General features: G+C 39.1%; 2 protein-coding genes across 7 annotated transcripts in view; one reads left to right on the plus strand and one right to left on the minus strand.

Moving 5' to 3' along the window:
- Positions 1-24,483, minus strand: part of TMLHE (trimethyllysine hydroxylase, epsilon) — a 116,019-nt gene that overhangs the window by 91,295 nt on the left and 241 nt on the right. For 3 of the 6 annotated variants that reach the window (XM_072743660.1, XM_072743659.1, XM_072743662.1), the window contains exon 2: positions 20,859-20,978. The exons of the other annotated variants lie outside the window; for them this stretch is intronic. The gene's annotated coding sequence lies outside the window, so the exon portion shown is untranslated. The remainder of the gene's footprint in view (positions 1-20,858; positions 20,979-24,483) is intronic. 6 annotated transcript variants of the gene reach the window in all.
- SPRY3 (sprouty RTK signaling antagonist 3) overlaps positions 23,994-24,483 on the plus strand; it is a 187,859-nt gene continuing 187,369 nt past the window's right edge. Inside the window, exon 1 of the mRNA XM_025988991.2 lies at positions 23,994-24,405. The gene's annotated coding sequence lies outside the window, so the exon portion shown is untranslated. The remainder of the gene's footprint in view (positions 24,406-24,483) is intronic.

Below are 24,483 nucleotides of genomic sequence, written 5' to 3' on the forward strand. Positions count from 1 at the left end.
CATAGGCTGCTTATCAACATCCCCCATCAGAGTGCTACATTTGTCACAACTGATGAACCTACATTGACACATCTTTATCACCCAAAGTGCACAGTTAACATTAGGATTCACTCTTGGTATTCTACATTTTATGGGTTTGGACAAATGCATAATGACATGCACCCATCATTATATAATCATACAGAGTATTTTAACCTCTTGACTGCTATAAAAATCCTTCCTGCCATGAATTTTGATATCCAATATTTCCATTCTTCAGTTAGTTATATATTTTCTTTTTTATAAAGATTTTATTTATTTATTCATGAAAGACACAGAAAAAGGCAGAGACCTAGGCAGAGGGAGAAGCAGGCTCCAGGCAGGGAGCCTGACGTGGGACTCGATCCTGAGACCACGGATCACGCCCTGAGCCAGGGGCAGGTGCTCAACTGCTGAGCCACCCAGGCATCCTTAAGATATTTTCTAATTTACACTGTGACTTTTAAAATTTGACCTACAAAAAAATAAATAAAATAAAATAAAATAAAATAAAATAAAATAAAATAAAATAAAATAAAATAAAATAAAATTTGACCTACAGGTTACTTAAAAGTCCACAACATATTGTAGGGAGATTTTTCTAGTTTTCTAATTATTATTTTGTAAGTTTATTTCATTGTGGCCAAAGACAAACAAACAAACAAAACAGTATAATTGTAACTGTTTTAGACCTACCTTATGGCCCAGAGTATCATCTATTATTTTGCACGCATAAAAAGGATATGACAAAATATATCTCTGTCTAGTAAAGATTCCTACACTTTGAGCATTTCTCTACTGACTTCAGAGCCTGAGAATATTAGAACCCTTCCATATTAGTTCAAACTTTGGATTTAGGCAACACAGGGATCCTATTACCATGTAATCTGGCTATGGGTACTTTCACACATATAGTTTATCAGAATGGTTCGAATCCTCAACAGAGTTAACATGTGATGAGGAAATCAAGATACATCTAAGTAGAGCTGGTTGTTGAGAGTGGTTTCAGATCAAACTACCACTGAATGGGATCGCAGGTGACCATGGAAAGACCCTTGAAAAGGCGAGCCCTGAAAAGGGGGTACCTGTACCCCTTTTGTGCTAGAAAAAGTCAACTTTGCATGTCATTAATATATCTATATTAATAATATAATTAATGTAGTATTAATAATATAATTAATATAATTATAATATAATTAATATATCTATTAATGTACCTATCTGTTGTCTTTTGGATAGTATTTGCGTTGTATATTTCTTTCACCCTTCGACTTTCAGTTGTCCTATATTTTTACATTTAACTTGTGTTTTTTATAAATAGCAGTTATATTTTGTTTTTTAAACAGCTTAATAATCTTTGTCATTTGATTAGTGTGTTCAGTTCATTTACATTTAACATAATTGTTGATATACTTGAGTTTATTTTTTTAAAGATTTTATTTATTTATTCATGAGAGAGAGAGAGAGAGGCAGAGACACAGGCAGAGGGAGAAACAGGTTCCATGCAGGAAGCCTGACGTGGGACTCGATCCTGGGTCTCCGGGATCACACCCTGGACTGAAGGTGGCGCTAAACCACTGAGCCACCCGGGCTACCCTATACTTGAGTTTTATTCTATCATATCAATATTTGCTTTCTATTTGTCTTGCCCATTTTGCTACTTTTTTTTCTTGCTTTGTTTTGCAATGATTACGTAGTGTCTATTACTCCATTTCCTCCTTTGTTTACTTGATAATTATACATTGTTTTACTGGTTTTTAAAAAGGAGTTATTGTAGGGCTTACAATGTGTATCTTTGATTTATTAAATTATAATACAAATTAGAATACTTATATTAACTCTATTTCTACTCCTTCCACAACAACTGATGTGTATTTTAATCAAAACACACATATCCCAAATGACATGACATTACTATTTTTGTTTTATGTGATCAGTGGACATTCAGATCTACCCACATATGTAACCTCTCCATTATACTGCATTCCATCATATAGCTCCAAGCTTTCATTTGGGATCGTTTTCCTTCTGCTTGTAGATCATTAATATCATTAATATTTCCTTTGGATTTTAGTGGCAGATTCCCTAAGTTTTCGGCCATCTAAAAACACCTCTTTTACTTTAATTTTTGAAGGCTATTTTTACTGGATATTAAGTTTGGCAGTTACCTCCTCCAGCATTTTGAAGATACCATTATACTATCTTCATGGTTTTTTAAAAAGAATTTATTTATTTATTTATTTATTTATTTATTTATTTATTTATTTATTCATGAGAGACACAGAGGGAGGCAGAGACACAGGCAGAAGCAGAAGCAGGCTCCTTGCAGGGACCACGATGTGGGACTCGATCCCAGGACCCTGGGATCATGCCCTGGGGTGAAGGCAGATGCTCAACCGCTGAGCTACCCACACATCTCTCTTCACATTGTTTTTGTTGAAATGTCAATTCCAATCTAACCGCTGCTTCTTGTAAGGTAATACATCTTTTTTCTCCAAGTGTCTTTATGTTTTCTTCTTTTTCTTTATTTTTTAGCAGTTTTTACAAAATACATGTAGATTTTGTATTTATTCTTCTTTGAGTTACAGCACTTTTTGAATCTATGACTTGATGCTTGTGAAAGGCATAATTCTAAAATGACTTCTGGTGACCCTTGCCAAATTATAATCCCTTCCCCTAGAGTATGAATATGATGGGATTTCACTTGAGTGATCAGGCAATGTGTCTGGCACAACGGACTTTGAGAAAGATCCTCTCCTGGTCTGATCTACACCAGCAATCCCTTAAAAGGGACAGGGATCTTTCTGGTGAAAGAGATTTGAAGCCAGAGAGGGATTTGCTGTCAAGGGGAGTCTCCATTATCTTTGAAGGTAGAGGGGACTACGAGGTAAAGTTATGCATGCAGTCTCAAGGAAATGACATGACATACAAGGAGGAAACAGCAACCTCAGGCCTGAGGCCATGTGAAACTGAATTCAGCCAACAATCTGAACAAAGCTGGATGGGTGCAATCTTATCTAGAGCCTCCAGAAAGGAAGGCAGTTTGGCCAATACCCTCATTTCAGCCTTTCATGCACTGATCAAAGAACCCAGTCTGGTATTCTGAACTATAGAACTGTGGGGGTGCCTGGCTGGCTCAGCAGTTGAGTGTCTGCCTTCGGCTCAGGGTGTAACCCCAGAGATCCAGGATCCAGTCGTACATCGGACTCTCCACGGGAAGCCTGCTTCTCCCTCTGCCTATGTCTCTGCCTCTCTTTCATGAATAAATAAGCAAAATATTTTTAAAAAAGAATAAGAACTGTGAACTAGTAAGTGGGTATTCGTTAAATTTACTAAGTTTTTGGTATTTGGTATGCAGCAACAGCAAAATAATACAATGCTTTTGTTACTTTTAGAAAACTCTTACTCATTGTCTCTTCAAACATTGCTTCTGCACCATTCCGTCTCTCCTCTCCTTCTAGGACTCCTACTACAAATATATCAGACTTATACATGTACTAGGTGCCACACACTGCTACAAGTGCTGGAAATATATCAGTACATAAAACAAAACGAATATTCTTGTCCTCACGAAGCACCTTCTAATGACCTCCTGATATCTACTATACCTAAACTGGCTACTCTCAGTGTTCTTCCTCACAGTCAATTCCAGTACCATCCAATCAGTTCTATGACTGCTTCAACCTGAAATCTATGCTTTGAACTTGATACCTCTTCTTTAAAATTTCTCCCGTACAGGCAATTATCAAATCATTTCTTTTACTTCCTACATCATTCCCAAACCGGAGCCACTGCATTGTAGCTTTACTTGCTACATTCTCAGTCAAAGCCCACCATTATTTCTCACTCAAAGACTACGATATTTTTCTAGTTCATCTATCCATATACAACATGCCGTCCCTTCAAACCACTTTGCACACTGTAGGAAGAGTGAACTAAAAATAGATTTGTTGGCGTGTCATTCCCTTTGAATGGATCTCTAAGGCCTTCAAGGTAAAGTCCAATTTCTTTATCATGTTATATAATGTCTTCTATTACCTGGTCCTGAGCTACCTTACTTCCTCCTTTACTTTATGGCTCTATCTTCCTTCTTCATACATTTTGATGAAATTATATGTTTTTATGTCTTTCCTCCTAGTAATACTTGGATGCTCCTTAATAGGAAGACCTATCTATGTCTCGTTGATTTTTGCACTCTAACATCTAGCATGGTTGCTAGTACTTTGTAAAGCTCCACAAATATTTTTGGGAATCCAGTGAATTACTTTTCTTCCAACTTCATATTTTCTTTAAATATGGTAGGATGTCTGTTGTAAATCTCCACTTAACCAATAAAAATATTGAGGCCAAGCCAAAGGTAGGCTTTGCAGAAGGCCAACAAAAACTCTTCTTTTGCCTATGCTAATCAGTTTTGAGTAAGGTAATTTAATTAATCAATACATAATTGTATTAATTATCTAACCCCTCAACATAGGTTCATAATTCTTGTTCATTAAGATTTCATAAAAGATTTGTTGGGGATCCCTGGGTGGCTCAGCGGTTTGGTGCCTGCTTTCGGCCTGAGGCGTGATCCTGGGGACCCGGGATCGAGTCCCGCATCGGGCTCCCAGCATGAAGCCTGATTCTCCCTCCGCCTGTGTCTCTGCCACTCTCTCTCTCTCTGTGTCTTTCATGAATAAATAAATAAAGTATTAAAAAAAAGATTTGTTAAAGTTGGGATGCCTGGATGGCTCAGCGGTTGGCTCAGGGCATGATCCCAGTCCAGGAATCAAGTCCTGCATTGGGCTCCCTGTGGGGGGCCTGCTTCTCCCTCTGCCTGTGTCTTACCTCTCTCTCTGTGTCTCTGATGATTAAACGAATAAAATCTTTTAAAAAAAAAATTTTTAAAGTCTTGCTGAAATTTCATTCATTCATTTAATGTACATTATGTCTGCCACATTTCCATAAATTACCTCTCATAATTTTTTACAAATAAAAATTACGTTTGAGTGAAATGTCTTTGTTGATAACTTTGTAATTTTCTAAGTACACACTTACTTGAAACCTGTTCTAGGATCTAACCCAGGAGATATTTAGGTTACTGATTAGTGACTAAAAGTTTTCCTTCTTTTTCTTTGTTAAAAGTGGTAATATATTTACATAAATCCAGTCATAAAGCACCTCTCCTATTCTCCTTATTTCCTTTGATCATTGAGAGTAGTGTAATGATATCATCTGAGTTATAGCTTACCCATGCCAGGACACATATACTTTCTCTTTCTGAGAACATAGTCAGAATATTGTACTTGTTGCCTTTGCAAATATATATATTTCTATATGCCTGAGGTGATTTTGGATCTTATGCTTCCAAATACTAATCCTTTAGGCATATGCCACCTGTTATATTCATCCTTCTTTTCCATCTTTTATATATTATCCTTTTAAAATAGGAACTATGAGCTCACTGAAAACTTCCTATGTAGCCCCATGGTTTCCCTCATTTCTCCTTTAATAGAATAATTTGCTGTTTCATGGTCAAAATTACGTTTTTGAGAGCTTCCCAACCTTTAGAGTCTAAAATCATCTTAATGTAAATTAAGGTCCAACAAGTATCAATCACAATAACAGAAACTTTTGGAGAACAGCCATAGCTAGAAATTCTAGTCAGAGTAGGCAATTACATAATAGGTCAATTTGAATCTTTTCATGGTTATTACTAAGGAAGAAGCATTACCTCCTGAAAGGCTTAAAGCCAAGAATCCATTTAGCTCCCGTCAATTTTTTCTTCCAAATGTCTCTCAGATTTGTCCTTCTTTTTCCATTCCTATAGATGCCTTCATCACCTCATACCTGGACTACTGCCATGGACTAGATGGTTTCCTTGTCTCTAGCCCATCCATATTCCAATCCATTTTCCATACTATTGCCAGATTAATCTTCTTAAAACACTTTCATCATGTCACTCTTCCAGCCTGAGACCTAGCTCGAATGTCACCTTCTTTGTAAAATCTTCCAAACCGTCCTAAGAAGAGTTAATAGCTGCCTAGTCAATGTTTTCATAGTTCTTTGTGCATACTCTTATTAGTATAATAATCACCTGTTTAATTATTATTTTCCCTCTCCATTTTCTGAGAGCTCCTTGAGGGCAGGCAAAAGGATTGAGTCGTATCATTACGATGGCATTCAAGACTTTGCATAATTGGCCCTATCTTGTCCCACCACCTCAGGATCTTTACATTTGTGTCATTTCCTCTGCCGACCATGTTCTTCCTCTTTTTCTTTCTACTTATTCTTCAGGTCTAAGATTAAAAATCTAATCATTGAAGACAACTTCCTGACACTCTTAACTGATTAATTAGTTAATCAACTCATCTAAAAATATTTATTGGGTACCAACTTTGTGGCAGGAAGTATTAGCCATTTGGAATACATAAGTGAACAAAACAGACAAAAATTCCTGCTTTTATGGAGTGTATCTTCTAGTGAGAGGAGGCAGATGATTAAACATAATATATAAGTCTGTCATATAATTCATTATAAGATGTTAGGAGCTATAAAAAAAATCCAGAAGGCAAAAGCGGTATGCTGGAGGTACTAGGAATTTTAAATGTGGTGGCAAGGGTAAACCTCATTGAGAAAGATGACTTTTGAAGAAGGAGGGAGTTAGTCATAAAGCTATCTGGTGTAAAATAGGCCAGTGCAACGGTTCTAAGCTGGGATTGTATCAGATATACTCCAAACCTTCTTTTTTTTTTTTTTAAGATTTAATTTATTCATTCATGAGAGACATACAGAGAGAGAGGCAGAGACACAGGCCAGGGAGAAGCAGGCCCCATGCAGGGAGCCCGACGTGGGACTCAATCCTGGGTTTCCAGGATCACACCCTGGGCTGAAGGTGGTGCTAAACTGCTGAGCCACTGGGCTGTCCCTTTTGAAGATACTTTCTATTGATGTCCTTCATGAGACATAATGAAATTTGCTAGGATCTTCCTCTTGCCTCTCCCCCTTTCTGACCCAGCCTCTAATTTAAACCTATTATTTTTTTACTCCTAGTCATTATCTATGAAACTATCCTCCTTCTACACCCATTTGTGTTACTTGTGTAATATCTATATTTCAGAGTATAAAATATTTTGGTTTATTCTGTCATTTCATCACCATCACTTACTCTTATATTTACAGGTAAATATAGTCATAGCTAACCTTCAATCATACGCCAAATGTCTCCTATGATTTCCTGGTTATCTCAAGCTTTTTTATTTCTATTAAATCCCTTAGGGGCTGCCTGGGTGGCTCAGCGGTTTAGTGCTGCCTTCAGCCCAGGGCGTGATCCTGGAGACCCGGGGATCGAGTTCCGCGTCGGGCTCCCTGCATGGGGCCTGCTGCTCCCTCTGCCTGTGTCTCTGCCTCTCTCTCTCTCATGAAGAAATAAATAAAATCTTTAGGGCACCCTGGGTGGCTCGGCGATTTAGCGCCACCTGCAGCCCGGAGAGTGATCCCGGGGTCCCGGGATGGAGTCCCATGTGGGGCTCCCTGCATGGAGCCTGCTTCTCCCTCTGCCTGTGTCTCTGCCTCTCTCTCTGTGTGTGTCTCTCATGAATAAATAAATCGAAAAATATTTTAAAAATCCCTTAGTTAGGCAACATGGGAATATTATTTTCTGAGTCTTGCATATTCATTATAGCCTGTATTTATGCATCTTCCTGTTGTTTAGTCATTTCATTTATAATAAGTAGTGTTCTAACATCACAACTTTTGCATATTTCTCTGACCATGTTTCTTCTGGAGCTCCTTCTCTGGAAGAACTCTAAAACTACATGTAAAAATATATCAATATTCATTATAATAAATATTTATTACATGTTAATCAATACATACTTATATATAACCTTTTTATATATTATATAAATGTAATTATATATAATATTGTATTGATTCTATTGATATGTTTACATATATGTACAAACGCTATTACATATACATGGACATAATTACCATACATATATAATGTGGATCAGAATCTGGTGCTCATGGGTGAGCAAACCCTTGGTGGAATATGTGCATTTCTGGCAGGCTGCAGTGACCAGTTCTGTACAGTCTTTCAGAACTGAAGATTCCTTGAGGAAGTAGGTAAAGCCACCACAGTAAACTCTGGGCTGCATTTTTTCCACTTTGCCACTTCCACTTTTGGTTTTTCTTATAGGCATTTGAACCCACATCCTAATTAAGGCTCACCCATAGCCTAGGCCAAGACAGAATATTTAAGTTGATGTATCACTCTTCTGTTGGTGGATTTTTTTGCTACACTACACTTTCACTGATGTGCACATCTTTGAGGTTCTCCATCCCAAATCTATGACTTGCAAGTACCCAAGGCCTTCTCCTACAAGCATTAACAGTCAAGCCCAGAGTCCTGAAAGCATTAAAACTCAACCCAAGGCATAGGACCTGACTAGACATTTTCCCAAAGAAGACATACAGATGGTCAACAGACACATGGAAAGATGCTCAATGTCAATCTCCATCAGGGAAATGCAAATCAAAGCCACAATGAGATATCACCTTACACCTGTCAGAATGGCTAAAATCCAAAAGACAAGAAACAATAAATGTTGGCAAAGATGCAGAAGAAAAGGAATCACCCTTATGCACTGCTGGTGGGAATGCAAATTGGCATAGCTACTGTGGGAAACCGTATGGAGGTTCCTCAAAAAACTAAAAATAGAAACCATATGATCCAATAATTCCACTATTGGGTATTTACCCAAAGAAAACTGAAATACTTTGATATTTGATGTAAAATATTTTGAATATTTGATAATAACAATAATTTGAAAATATATATGCACCCCAATGTTTCCTGTAGCATTATTTTCAATAGTCAATATATGGAAGCAGCCTAAGTATCCACTGATAGACGAATGAATAAGGAAAATGTGGTGTGTAAGTATCATTCACCCATAAAAAAGATAAAAGCTTGCCATCTGAACAACATGGATGGACCTGGAGGGTAATATGCTAAGTGAAATAAGTAAGACAAAGACAAATCCCATATATTTTCACTTAAATGTAGAACCTAAAAAATAAAAAAATGGATAAACAAACAAAAGGCAGAATCTGACCTATAAATACAAACAACAAACTGATGATTGCCAGTGGGACACAAGCTGGGAGGATGGGCAAAATGGGCGAAGGGGAAGAGGGAGACACAGGCTTTGAGATATGGGATGGATAAGTCATGGGAATAAAAGGTGCAGCACTTTTAAAAGGCGCAGGACTAGGGAAGATAGTCCACGATGTTGTAATAGGACTGTGTGGTGACAGGTGGGAGTTACACTTGTGGTGAGCATAGCATCACCTATAGACTTGTTGAATCACTATGTGGTACCCCTGAAACTAACAACATTTTCTGTCAACTGTACTCAAAATTGTTTTTAAAGATTTTATTTATTCATTCATGACACACACACACACATGCACACGCACACACACACACAGAGGCTGACACAGGCAGAGGGAGAAGCAGGCTCCCTGCAGGGTGCCCGATGCAGGACTCGATCCCAGGACCCCGGGATCACAACCTAAGTTGAAGGCAGATGCTCAACTGCTGAGCCACCCAGGTGTCCCACAAATAAAATCTTTTTAAAAAGGCACTCAAGCCCAGGACTTTTACTTCTAGTTAGGTTGAAGAAAGTTACAAAAGATTGCTTTTCTAGCCCTAAGAGTGAGAATCAGCCAGATAAGGTACAAGATCAGAGTTCAAAAAATTCATCAGACTTTTGGTTTCAGCTCTGACATGTAAAGAGCTTGGAAGTCATCCGTCCCATACTCACAATAAGAAAAAGCTAATCAAATTTAAAAGCAATGGCTCTTTTTGGACTTGGACTACTGAGGTTTCAGGGCAAACTGCCACCCCCAAATCTGGAGAGACTGGCAAATCCAAATAGGCAGAGCCAAGATCTATTTACCTGGAGCAGAAACTCCATTTACTTAAATGGTAATTTTGATAAATTGCTAAAGGCTGAGTGTGGACTACCTTGAGGGGGAGAAACTTCTGGGATCACAGTCTTAAGGGGGAACCCACACTTTCATGGGTTTTTAAATTCATGAATCCCACAAGGTTTTTATGGTATAAGGCCCCAAATAATTCCACATGGTTTTGATAGAGAAGGGGGAGAATGAACATTGTATTGTCCATAACAAAGTATCCTCTAAACAGAGCTGTCTCTATAACAAAGGCCTGCTCTCCAAGGGAAAAGACTTTATCAGAGTCTTACCCCATCCAGGAAAAGGGCATTTCTCTCACTTGGGCCTTCTAAACCTTTCTGTCTTACTAAGAGAGATGCTATCAAATGCTGTTAAGGACGCAGCCCAAGGCCACAGGCCCACTATAAAACTAAGATTTAATCATGAGCTCATAGAATGCATCCCCTATACCACCATGTCACCAGACTTCAATACAATAAGAGTAGATTATAATGAAATATCTGCAAGATGCAGACTCTAGCTGGTAAATAGTCCTTAGGGTATATCAAGGACAAAGAGACAAAAATGAAGGACACTAGGAAAATGTGAGGACTTTGATACCTAGGCTACCAGATTAAAATAAAATGACATACTAAAGTCTATTCATGTCAGTACCACTACAGAGTACATCACGCCTGGCCTTAAACAAAAAATTCATAAGACATATTAAAAGGCAAGAAAAAATCCAGTCTGAAGATACAAAACAGGCATCTAAGCCAGACTCAGATATGATAAAGAGTTTTGAATTAACAGACATGATTAATATGTAACGGGCTCTAATGGAAAAAGTATGCAATATTCAAGAATGGATGGATAAATGTAAGCAGAGATGTAAACTCTACAAAAGCATCAAAAGGAAATGTTAGAAGTAACAAAACACTGTAAAGAAAATAAAGAATGCCTTTGATGAGCTCATCAGTAGACTGGATATGGCCAAAGGAACAATCAATGAATGTATGCATAGGTCAAGAGAAATCTCACAAACTGCTTAGCAGGAAGTAAAGAGAGAAAGGAGTTGAAGGAATAATTGAGGTAATCATGGCTAAAAGTTCTTGAAAAAAATTTTTTGTATATTTTTTATTGGAGTTCGATTTGTCAACATATAGCATAACACCCAGTGCTCATCCCGTCAAGTGCCCCCCTCAGTGCCCGTCACCCAGTCACCCCCACCTCCCGCCCACCTCCCCTTCCACTACCCCTTGTGCATTTCCCAGAGTTAGGAGTCTCTCATATTCTGTGTCCCTCTCTGATATTTCCCACTCATTTTCTCTTCTTTCCCCTAAAAGTTCTCAAAAATTATTGACAAACAGCAAATCACAGATCCAGGAAGGTCAAAGAATGAGGATGATAAAGTGATCACTTTTTAGAAGGTAGGAAAAGGTATGGATACTTGAATCCAGGGTGACATATTGAAGGATATGGCGAGGGGAGGGAGCTAGCTTAGGGAGGCTACTGCAAAGTATTGTAAGCAGCAGGGCGCAAAATCAGAACTTTTAGAATTCTGATACAGTGGGGGACGGCCCTGGCTTAAAGGTGCTCAGGTGGCAAAGCAGGGTGGAATCCCAGGTGGGACAGTGTGGCCTCAGGATCTCCGGAGTCACAAGAATGGGAGTGCCTGGGTGTGGCAGAGTTCCCAGACATCAGACTGGAGAAGCCAACTGAAAATTGCGAGTCTAGGCACCAGCTTTCTGCTCAGTATTGCCATAAACTGTGAACCGCTGCACAGTCAGGCAAATGCTCTCCAAGCTGGGGCACAGCAACAGGCAGAAGCGGGGCGAGACCTGTTTCCCCATCCTGGAAGGAACAGCATGAGTCCATGCCACAGGAGTCCATAAAATTTGGAGACTTGAAACTCAGTCATGTGCTTGAGATAAAAATGCTCTGTCAGAGGGTGGGTGAACACAGAGTTGGAACGGAAACCAGGGAAACAAAAGCGATTGACTGCTTTTCTGTGAGGGCTCACTGAAGAGTGAGGGATGTGAACTTACAGCTCTGGGGCTGCAGAGCAGAGCACCACCATTTTCACACACACACCCCCCCCCCCACCTTCCAAGCTGAAAGCCTTCAGGGAGCAAAGCAGAGCCACACCGAGGAATCCAGAGCCACTTACACTAAGCTCAGCCCTCTGGCAAAAGATGCACATTTCCACAAGAAAAAGTGGGCCCCTCCCCCAGAAGACCACCAGGAACAACTGGCTAGTGCCAAGTTCACCAATCACAGAGAACTGTGAAACTTCAGCTCTTGGAGAAAACAGTATATAGCATTTGTAGATTTTTTTTTTAATTTTTATTTATTTATGACAGTCAGAGAGAGAGAGAGAGGCAGAGACACAGGCAGAGGGAGAAGCAGGCTCTATGCACCGAGAGCCCGATGTGGGATTCGATCCCAGGTCTCCAGGATCGCGCCCTGGGCCAAAGGCAGGCGCCAAACCGCTGCGCCACCCAGGGATCCCCCCAGCATTTGTAGATTTTAAAAGAATTATTTAATCTTTCAGTTTCATTTTCAGCTATTTTTGTACTTTTTAAGTTATTTTGTTATTCTTTTGAATTTTTCATAAATAAATATAGATTTTTGATTTTTGACTTGCTTATTTTACTTTATATATATATATATATATATATATATAAAATATATGCGTACACACACACACACACACACACACACACACAAGTTTTTCTTTCTTTCCTATTTGGGGATCTTTTAACAAGCAGGCCAAAACACACCCAGGATCTAGTATTTTGTTTTTTTCTCGTTCGATTTTTTTCTTATTTTCTTTTGTTTTTGTTTTCTTCTGGTTTGTTTTGTTATTATTTTCTGTGGTTGTTAGTATTATCATCTTTTCTCTCTCCTTCTTCTGTTCTTTTCTGGACACAGTGACAAGATGGAGAGATTCACCACAAAACAAAGAACAGGATTGGTATTCACTGCCAGGGATTGAATCAATATGGATACAAATAAGATGTCTGAGCTAGAATTTAAAGCAATGATTATAAAGATACTGGCTGGGCTTGAAAAAGCATAGAAGACACTAGAGAGTTCCTTACTGTAGAAATAAAAGAACTCAAATCTAATCAGGCTGAAATTAAGAATGCTATTACTAAGAAGCAGTCAAAATGGAGTCTCTAACAATGAGGATAACTGAGGCAGAAAAGAGAGTCAGTGATATAAAGACAAAATGATGGAGAATAAGGAAGCTGAAAAGAAGAGGGAAAGAAAACTATTAATCATGATGGCAGATTTAGGGAGCTCAGTGATTCCATAAAGCAAAATAATAGCTATATTATGGGAGTCACAGGAGAAGAAGAGTTGGAAAAAGGGGCAAAAGGATTAGTTGAACGAATTATAGCTGAGAATTTCCCTAATCTGGGAAAGGATATAGGTATTCAAGTCCAAGGGGCAGAGAACTCCCCTCAAAATCAACAAAAATAGTTCAACACCACAACATAATATAGTGAAGCTTGCAAATTACAAAAGCAAAGAGAAAATCTTGAACACAGATCTGGATATAGGGAGAGGCCCCTAACCTATCAGGGTAGACACATAAGGCTGGCAACATATCTGTTTACAGAGACCTGGCAGGCCAGAAAGGACTGGCATGATATCTTTAACATACTAAATGGGAAAAATATGCAACCAAAAAAAACTTTATCCAGCAAGGCTGTCATTCAGAATAGAAAAGAAAAAAAAAAGAGTTTACAAGATGAAAAATGACTAAAGGATTCATGAACAGTAAACCAGACCTGCAAGAAATATTAAAGGAGACCTTTTGAGTAGAAACAGAGCCCAAAAGTAACAAAGACCAGAAAGGAAAAGAGACAACATGCAGAAACAGCAACTTCACAAGTAATACAATTGCACTGAATTCATATCTTTCAATAATTACTTTGAATGTAAATGAACTAAATGCTCCAATAAAAAGACACAGGCTATCAGAATGGATTAAAAAAAACCATTGATACAATGCTTACATGAGACTCATTTTAGACCCAAAGATTCCTCCAGATTGAAAGTGAGGGGGGTGGAGAACCATTTATCATGCTAATGGGCATCAAAAGAAAGCTGAGGTGGCAATCCTTATATCAGACAAATTAGATTTTAAGCCAAAGATTATAATAAGAGATGAAGAAGGACACTATATCACAATAAAGGGGTCTATCCAGAAAGAAGATCTAACAACTGTAAATATGCATATCCCTAACCTGGGAGCAGCCAAATATATAAACCAATTAATAACAAACATAAAGGAACTCATGGACAATAATACAATAGTAGAAGGGGACTTTAACATCCCACTCACTGCAATGGACAGAATATCTAAACAGAAAATCAACAAGGAAACAAGGGCTTTGAATGACACACTGGCCCAGATGGACTTCACAGAAATACTCAGAGCATTCCATCCTAAAGCAGCTGAATACACATTCTTCTCCAGTACACATGGAACATTCTCCAGAATATATCACATACTGGGTTGCAAATCATGTCTCAACTGGTACTGGGATCATACCATGCATGTTTTCAGACCACGACGCGATGAAATTAGAAGTCAACCACAGGAAGAAATTTGGAAGGTCCACAAATACATGGAGATTAAAGAACATCTTACTAAAGAATGAATGCATCAACCAGAAAATTAAGGAAGAATTTAAAAAACACATGGAAACAAATGAAAATGAAAACACAACATTTCAAAACCTTTGGGATGCAGCAACGGTGATCCTAAGAGGGAAGTATATAGCAATGCAGGCCTTCTTAAAAAAAAAAAAAAAAAAAAAAAAAAAAAGAAGTATCAAATACACAACCTAACCTTATATCTAAAGGATCTGGTAAAAGAACAAATAAAGCCTAGATCTAGCAGAAGAAAAGAAATAACAAAGATAAGAGCAGAAACTAATGATATAGAAATAAAAAACCCCAGTAGAACAGGTCAATGAAACTAGGTGCTGGTATTTTAAAGAATTAATAAGATTGATAAACCCCTAGCCAGATTTATCAAAAAGAAAAGAGAAAGGACCCAGATTAATAAAATCATGAATGAAAGAGGAGAGATCACAACCAACACTGTAGAAATACAAACAATTATAAGAGAATATTATGATCAATCATTTGCTGACAAATTAGGCAATCTGAAAGAAATGGACACATCCCTGTAAACTTATAAACAACCAAAACTGAAACAGAAGGAAAGGGAGAACCTGAAGAGACCCATAACCAGCAAAGAAATTGAATCAGTAATCAAAAATCTTCTAACAAACAAGAGTCCAGGGCCAGACTGCCTCCCAGAGGAATTCTACCAAACATTTAAAGAATTAATACCTATTCTTCTGAAGCTGTGTCAAAAAACTGAAATGGAAGAAAACTTCCAAACTCTTTCTATGAGGCCAGCATTACCTTGATCCCAAAACCAAAGACTCAACCATATAGGAGAATTACAGACCAATATCCCTGATGAACATGGATGCCAAAGTGCTCACCAAGATACTAGCTAATAGGATCCAACAGTGCATTAAAAGGATAATTCACCATGACCAAGTGGGATTTATTCCTGGGTGCAACAGTGGTTCAACATCCTCAAATCAATCAGTGATACAGCAAATTAATAAAAGAAAGGACAAGAACCATGTGGTCCTCTCAGTAGATACAGAAAAAGCATTTGACAAACTACAGCATCCTTTCTTGATTAAAACTCTCTGCAGTGTAAGGGATGGAAGGAACATACATCAGCATAAAATCCATATATGAAAACCCACAGCAAATATCATCCTCAATAAGGGAAAAGTGAGAGCTTTTCTTCTAAGGTCAGGAAGATGACAGGGATGCCCACTCTCACCACTGCTGTTCAACATAGTACTTGAGTCCTAGTCTCAGCAATCAGACAACAACAACAACAAAATAAAAAGCATTCAAGGGATCCCTGGGTGGCGCAGCGGTTTAGCACCTGCCTTTGGCCCAGGGTGCGATCCTGGAGACCCGGGATCGAGTCCCACATCGGGCTCCCGGTGCATGGAGCCTGCTTCTCCCTCTGCCTGTGTCTCTGCCTCTCTCTCTCTCTCTGTGACTATCATAAATAAAAAAATTTTAAAAAAGCATTCAAATCAGCAAAGAAGAAGTTAAACTTTCACTCTTTGCAAATGACATGATACTTTATGTGGACAACCCAAAAGACTCCACCCCAAAATTGCTAGAACTGATACAGAAATTCAGCAAGGTCACAGGATATAAAATCAATGCACAGAAATCAGTTGCATTTCTGTACACTAACAATGAAAGAGAATAAAGAGAAATCAAGGAATTGATCCCATTTATAATTGCACCAAAACCCATAAGATACCCAGGAGTAAACCTAACCAAAGAGGTAAAGGATCTGTACTCTGAAAACTACAGAACATTTATGAAAAAAATGAGGAAGACACAAAGAAATGGAAAAACATTCCATGTTCATGGATTGGAAGAACAAATATTAAAATGTCTACACTACCCAAAATAATCTACATATTCAACACAATCCCTATCAAAACACCACCAGCATTTTTCACAGAGCTGGAAAAAACAATCCTAAAATTTGTACGAAAAGACTTCAAATAGCCAAAGGCATGTTGAAAAAGAAAACCAAAGCTGGGGCAGCCCCGGTGGCCCAGCGGTTTAGCGCCTGACTTGGCCCAGGGCCTGATCCTGGAGACCTGGGATCGAGTCCCATGAAGGGGCTCCCTGCATGGAGCTTGCTTCTACCTCTGCCTGTGTCTCTGCCCCTGTGTGTGTGTGTGTATGTCTCTCATGAGTAAATAAATAAAATCTTAAAAAAAATAAATTGGGAACAAAAAATAAATTTTCAAAAAAAAAAAAGAAAAGAAAAGAAAAGAAAACCAAAGCTGGAGGCATCACAAATCTGGAATTTAAGCTCTATTTAAAGCTGTAGTCATCAAGACAGTATGGCACTGGCACAAAAACAGACACATAAATCAATGGAACAGAATAGAGAACCCAGACATGGACCCTCACTCTATGGTCAACTAATCTTCAACAAATCAGGAAAGGGTAACCTATGGAAAAAAGACAGTCTGTTCAACAAGTAGCGTTGGGAAAATTGGACAACCACATGCAGAAGAATGAACCTAGACCATTTTCTTAGGCCATATTTAAATATAAGCTCAAAATAGATGAAAGACCTAAATGTGAGACAAGAATCCATCAAAATCCTAGAGGAGAACACAGACAGCAACTGCTTTGAACCTCAGCTGCAGCCACCTCTTGCTAGACACGTCTCCAAAGGCAAGGGAAACAAAAGCATAAATGAACTATTGGGACTTAATCAGGATAAAAAAGCTTCTGCACAGCAAAGGAAAGAGTCAACAAAACCAAAAGGCAACCTACAGAACTGGAGAAGATATTTGCCAACGTCTTATCATCGGATAAAGGGTTAGTATCTAAGATCTATAAAGAACGTTCAAACTCAACACCCAAAGAACAAAAAAAATCTAGGCAAGAAATCGACAGAAGACATGAACAGACATTTCTCCAAAGAAGACCTATACATGGACAACAGACACATGAAAGAATGTTCCACATCACTCGGCTTCAGGGAAATACAAATCAAAACCACAATGAGATACCACCTCACACCAGTGAGAATGGCCAAAATCAACAATTCAGGAGACAACAGGTGTTGGAGAGGATGTAGAGAAAGGGGAACCCTCTTACACTGCTGGTAGGAATGCAAGCGGATGCAGCCATTCTGGAAAACAGTATGGAGGTTCCTCAAAAAGTCAAAAATAGAAATACCCTATGGGCTAGCAGTTGCACCACTAGATATTTATCCAAATGACGCAAACATAGTGATTCAAAGGGGAACATGCACCCCAATGTTTATAACAGCAATGTCCACCAGAGCCAAACTATGGAAAGAGCCCAGATGTCCACAGACAGACAAATGGATAACAAAGATGTAAGGTGTGTGTGTGTGTGTGTGTGTGTGTGTGTGTGTGGTGTGTATAATGGAATGTTACTCAGTTATCAAAGAGAATGAAATCTTGCCATCTGCAACGACATGGATGGAACTAGAGGGTATTATGTTAAGCAAAATAAGTCAGTCAATGAAAGACAAATGCCATATGACTTCAGTCATGTATGGAGTTTAAGAAACAAAACACATGGGATCCCTGGGTGGCGCAGCGGTTTGGCGCCTGCCTTTGGCCCGGGGCGCAATCCTGGAGACCTGGGATCGAGTCCCATGTCGGGCTCCTGGTGCATGAAGCCTGCTTCTCCCTCTGCCTGTGTCTCTCTCTGCCTCTCTCTCTCTCTCTGTGACTATCATAAATTAAAAAAAAAATTTGAAAAAAAAAAGAAACAAAACACATGAACATAGGGGAAGGGGGAAGGAAAATAAGATGAAAATTTAGAGAGAGGCAAACCATAAGAGATGCTGAACTCTAAGAAACAAACTTAGGGGTGCCTGAAGTAAGTGGGGGAGGGATAACTGAGTGATGTGCATTAAGGAGTACACTTGATGCAATGAGCACTGGGTGCTACATGCAACTGATGAATCACTAAATTCTACTTCTGAAACCAAAAAATAATATTTAATATTTATTAAGCTTTTCAGGGAGAAGAAAATGACATATATCAGAAACTTGGGTCTCCATTTAGAGGAGAAGAGTATCATAAAAGGAATAAATAAAGGCAAAAATTTTTTAAGTGTTCTAAAAAAATAATAGTTTTAAGTAATAGAAGTAAAAATGTGCTGTGTAATTATACCATATAAAATTTAATGACTGGAAGAAAAATCATAGGGGATTAGAGGAAAGAATTGGAAATATTCTGTTAATAAGGTTTATGTACCACACTTGAAGCAGAACAGTCTTATGTGGAGGTGGAATCAGATAAGAAAAAAATCTAGAGATCACAAACTCTGGGCAAGCACCAAAGAAAAATTTAAAAAGTGTAATTGAAATTTTAAGAAAGGAGACAAAATGGAATCACATAAAAGGAACAATTAATTAAAACAAGAAAAGGGAGTACCTGTGTGGCTCAGTTGGTTAAACGTCTGTCTTTGGCTCTTTGGCTCGGGTCATGATCTCAGGGTCCTGGGATAAAGCCCTGCATCAGACTTCCTGCTCAGTGGGGAGTCTGCTTCTCCCTCTCCCTCTGCCTCCCCCCCACCATGCATTCTCTCTCTCTATCAAATAAATAAATAAAATTTAAAATACATCCCTTTAAAAAATAAAACAAGAGAAAGCATAAAGAGGAAGAAAACAAGAAATGTAACATATGGTCATATTAACAAAAATGGTAAATATTCATCTAAAAATATCAAGTCACTTTATATATAAATGGCCTAAATATACCAGTTTTTTTTTTAAAAAAGATCATCAGTGTGAATTTAAAAAACAAAGATCCAACTTTATGTTTTCTATAAAAGAGTGATTTAAACATTTATGGGCACAAGGTGTTTAAGTACAACATCTGAATAACTTTTGGCTGACCATTAACATATATTGGTCCAATTGACCTCAAGGAAGCTAATCTTTAAAGTAAAAAATATAAGAATAACAACAAAACACAAAGACAGAAATTTTATTGCTAACAGACCTACCTTACAAAAGATACTAAAGAAAGTCCTTAGTCTAAGAGGAAAGACACTGTTTGGTAACTTGAACCCAGAATAAACAGAAATAAACAGCACTAGTAAAGGTATTTATGCAAGTAAACATAACAGAGAGTATATATCATTTTATCTTTTTTTTCTTTTAAAGAGCAACTATATAAAAAATAATTTAAAAACTATATTGTAAAAAAAACTATATTGTTTGGCTTGTAATAGATTAAGATGTAAATCATATCCCATCAGTTGGACAAAGGATGGAAGAGCAAAGCTTCCCTGTGTTGTTGGAATTAAATGATTCTTAATCTAAAGTACATTACCTTAAGTTGTACCTCTGTGAATTGTAATTCACAGAGTAGTTAATAAGAAATAACTCCAAAAATCATAGTAAAAAATCAACAGTTCAATCACAGTAATTTAACTTGATCACAGTAATTTAAAAATGATAAATATAAATAGATGAAACAGTCCAATCAAAAGACAAAGACTATTAGACTAGATGAAAGAACAGAAATCAAGGATATGCCATCTACATTATATGTTACATTAGATGTGAAGAAATAGGTTGAAAGAATAAAAGGATGAAAAACTGTACAACGCAAATGGCAACCATAAAAGAGTTGAAATAGCTATGCTTAGAAAAGGAAGGCTATTTCATAATGATGGAAGAGGGTCAACTCATGAGAAAGACATAATAATTAGAAATGTGTAAAATACACATCTAACAAAAGAAAGTCTTCTCAACGTATCCTATGAGACTGGTATCTTACATCAAACAAGACCAATACTTCTTAAGTGAAGAAATTCCATTACTATGCAATGTCTATAATAAATATAGATGCAAAATTCCTCAACAAAATGTGAGCAAACCAAACCCACCAGGACAGGCATACACACTTTACTGCACCTTTCTTTATTGTACTTCACAGGTATTGCATCATTTTTAACAATTGAACGTTTGTGGCAAACCTTGCATCAAGCAAGTCTGTTGGTGCCATTTTCCCAACAGCATCTGTTTACTTCATGTCTCTGTGTCACATTTTGGTAGTTCTCACAATATTTCAAACTTTTTCATTATGATTCTATTTGCCATAGTGATCTATGATCAATGATCTTTGATGTTACTTTTGTAATTGTTTTTAGGCACCATGAACTCTATCCACAGAAGATGGTGAATTCAATAAATGTGTCAGAACACTGCTCCATCGACCAACCATTCCCCCCATCTCTCTCTCACCTTGGGCCTCAGCTTAGTTCGTGAGGTTTAAGGAAAGAAGCCGTCTCCGTAACATAAAAGTGCAAGGTGAAGCAGTAAGTGCTGATGCAGAAGCTGCAGCAAGGTATCCAGAAGATCTGGCTACATTAAATAACAGAGTTTCAATGTAGATGCAACAGCCATTCCGTTTTGGGTATCTACTCAAGAGAACTGAAAACATTGTTCACCCAAAAACTTGTACATGAATGTCCATAGCATTTTCTTCATAATTGCCAAAGGGTGGGGATAAACCTAATGGATATAAACTGATAAATGAATAAATGAAATGCAGTATATACAATATAGTAGCATATTATCCAGCAATGAAAAGTAATGAAGTACTGATTGATACTACGATGGGAATGAACGTTGAAAACATCATGCTAAGAAGCAAGTTGCAAAAGACCACACACTGTAGGATTCCATTTATATGAAATGTCCAAGAATAGATAAATCCATGGGCACACAAAAGGGTCACATTGTCTAATGTTAGGGGTAGTAACAAGGATTAACTGCAAATGGGCAATGGAGATGTTACTGAGGTGATGAAAATGTCAAAAACTGGATTATAGTAATGGTTGCAACACTCAATAAATTCACTAAAAGTCCCTGAAGTCTACACTTAAAATGGCTCGATTTTATGGTATGGAAATCATATCTCAATACAAATTTTTCCCCTATTTTTTTGCCTAACCCCCCTCCCTCCCCTCTGGCAATCACCAGTTTGTTCTCCATTTAATAGTCTGTTTGTTTTTGTATGTGTTTGTTTTGTTTTGCTTTTTAGATTCCACATATAAGTGAAATTATATGATCCTTGTTTTTCTCTGTCTGACTTTTTCTCACACCATACCCTCTAGGTCCACCCATGTCAACTCAATATGGAAAATGTCAAAGACACTCTGGGCAGCAGAGAAAAGAAAAGAAAGTTCATTTTTTTTCACGACGTGTTGAGGATGGTACAGAGCCGGTTGGGCTGTTGTACGCTGTTGTTGCCGCGGGGACGACAGGAGTGGTGGCTTTCCCATGAGGGCTGAGGATCGCGCAATGACTTGGATCCTTTAACATAAAAAAATTTTTGGGGATCCCTGGGTGGCGCAGCGGTTTGGCGCCTGCCTTTGGCCCAGGGCGCGATCCTGGAGACCCGGGATCGAATCCCACATCAGGCTCCCTGCATGGAACCTGCTTCTCCCTCTGCCTGTGTCTCTGCCTCTCTCTCTCTCTCTCTCTCTCTCTCTCTCTCTCTGTGTGTGTGTGACTATCATGAATAAATAAATAAAATATTTAAAAAAAATTTTTTTTGAATGACTCAGTAAGTAGGCCCCAGAGATGAAGAGAACAGCAGAGGGCACACGGTCAATAACGATGCGTGTTGACTCAACGTCTCTTGGTGAGGCCTGACTAACGCACAGGGTCCGTATGCAGTCGAGTCACTATGCCGTACACCCGAAACCGACACGACATCGTATACCCACTGAAACCGACACGACATCCTATATCCATGCCACTTCAGTGATCAATAAAATCATCTAAATAAATGAATAAGAACCCATGTCACTGGCTCGAAATGCAGAGTAGCGGCGGGGGCAAGGAGAAGTGGAAAGGTCTAAAAATACTCGGGAAGCAGAAGTGGCAAGATCTTGAATCGATGTCGGGAAGAGAGAGGATGCCCCCGGCTCAGCGTGCTTCACTGGAATTGCTGTTCTCCTCCCAAACTTACTGTCTTCCCTCACGGCTCATCTCATGAGCCATCAGCCTGCTGGCACAGAGCAAGCACCCACTGATTGCCTTTGGAGTGAAAGGATAAATGAATAGAGTAGAAATAGGGCCAAACGGAGTGTTCGCCGGTGCCTGCCAAACAGCCAGGCCTAAACTCACCGTCAAGGTCGCCTCAGCAGAAGTCTATCACGGCCTCCCTGTCACCTTATCAACCGTCTGGAAAAGCACCAGGTCCCACATCGTCCAGGAGAACACCTGCCTTCCTATAATGGGCACTCCCTGCCTAGAAGCTGCAGGTGTGCCACAGGCCGGGCTTTGCCACGAGCCTCTCATTCTGTAAATTCTTTACGTGAGGGCGGTGGTGGATTGTACGGCCCATATGAGTACAGGGAGCATTTGGTGTGGCAGGAACAGGGTCACAGTGGCCCCCAACTGGTGGATCTATGTTCACTTTGGCTTCAATCAGAAAGAGTCTCTTCTCACCAATGAGGTTTATTAATCCAGCCCCTTCCCCCATCGTTGTGCTGGCAGGGAAAAAATACAACTGGTAGAAAAAGTGCAGACACCAGGTTGCAGTTTGGATATTTTCTTGCTTCTCCCAGGGCTGACAAGCAGAGATACAGAACTGCTTGTGGTTCTTGGTACAGATACCAAAACTAGGAAGTGATCTGTCCCAGTGCAGATTTCCGAGAAATAAGAATGAGATGAGTCAAGTAAAGGATGTCCCCTGGAGTGAACTGATGTAGCAAACATTCCTTTCATCATCCTAGTTATGAGGTAGAGTATAACTGCTTTAACTATGGTGATAAATAGCATATTCAGCTCTTTATGGTTGTGAGGATCACAGCGTTTTGCATAATACATGGTTGCCATAATCACCGTAAGCAATTACTTAATGTGGTGGCATTGGAATGACAGCACAATACTGGTCCATAGTGTTTAGAGTTGTTTGTCTTTATAGTGAATGTAAAATAAACTGTAATTTTTCCTACAGTGATTCCTGAAAGTGCCATATTCGCTAAGAAGCTACTCTGAGATGAGAGTGTTACATGGTCATGGATCATGCAAGTGTCCCTACATATGATTGCTGAGGTTTTTCTTTCATCGATGAGTTAACAGTTAAATCACCCAAGTCTTTTATAATGAGACTTTAGCTGGGTAGCACTTTGTTCATCCAACATAACGTCTTGGTCAATCACCAAGACGTTAAAATATTCAGCAAAGCATTCACGAAAGCATGGTTTAGTGTTGACATTCAAGTAAGGCACCGAATGAATTTTTCCTAGGTTTCGGGGCAGTCAGTAGCTAAATTACAGTTAAACCGTTTTTTCGAGTTGTTTTAGTAATGGAGAGTAGTTCCTGGACGACGTTTTCCAATGCCCTGCCCTGTCACTGCCGACTGCTGCCAGGCATTCTTCCTCAGGAGGGACAGACAAAGGGGGAGATCTGGGCAGAGAACACCAGTGGATACTAGAAGGAAAGAAAGTCAGTGCTGCAAGCTACTGCAGACCGCTGTGTTCCAGCTTCCACTCCGCCGCCCAGCAGTGAGGCTAGAACAGGGTAGGGACTCTCAGAAAGCTAGAAACCAAGTCGGTGTCAGACCCGAGTGGGGGGGAGTCCGATCGAGTTTGCAACAATGTATACTGGGCGTCAGTCCCAACCGAGCCTGCTCCAGCTCCTCCAGCTCTTCCCGAGCGCTAGGCCCAATTGGCTCTGCGCTGGTCTCCGGGCCGACTTGTCGCGCAACTGGCATAAACCGTGACGACAGCCCTGCGGCAAGGCACGAGTGGCCTTCTCCTCTGCCAGGGTTAAGGTAAGGCCCACCGCCCTGGGGTGGGCGCCGTCCCCCTCATCCCCCGCAGCAGGCCTTAAAGAGAGCGCCTGGGCAAAC

Source organism: Vulpes vulpes, chromosome X (genome assembly GCF_048418805.1).
Source record: "Vulpes vulpes isolate BD-2025 chromosome X, VulVul3, whole genome shotgun sequence".
In the NCBI taxonomy this organism is placed as follows: Eukaryota; Metazoa; Chordata; class Mammalia; order Carnivora; family Canidae; genus Vulpes; species Vulpes vulpes.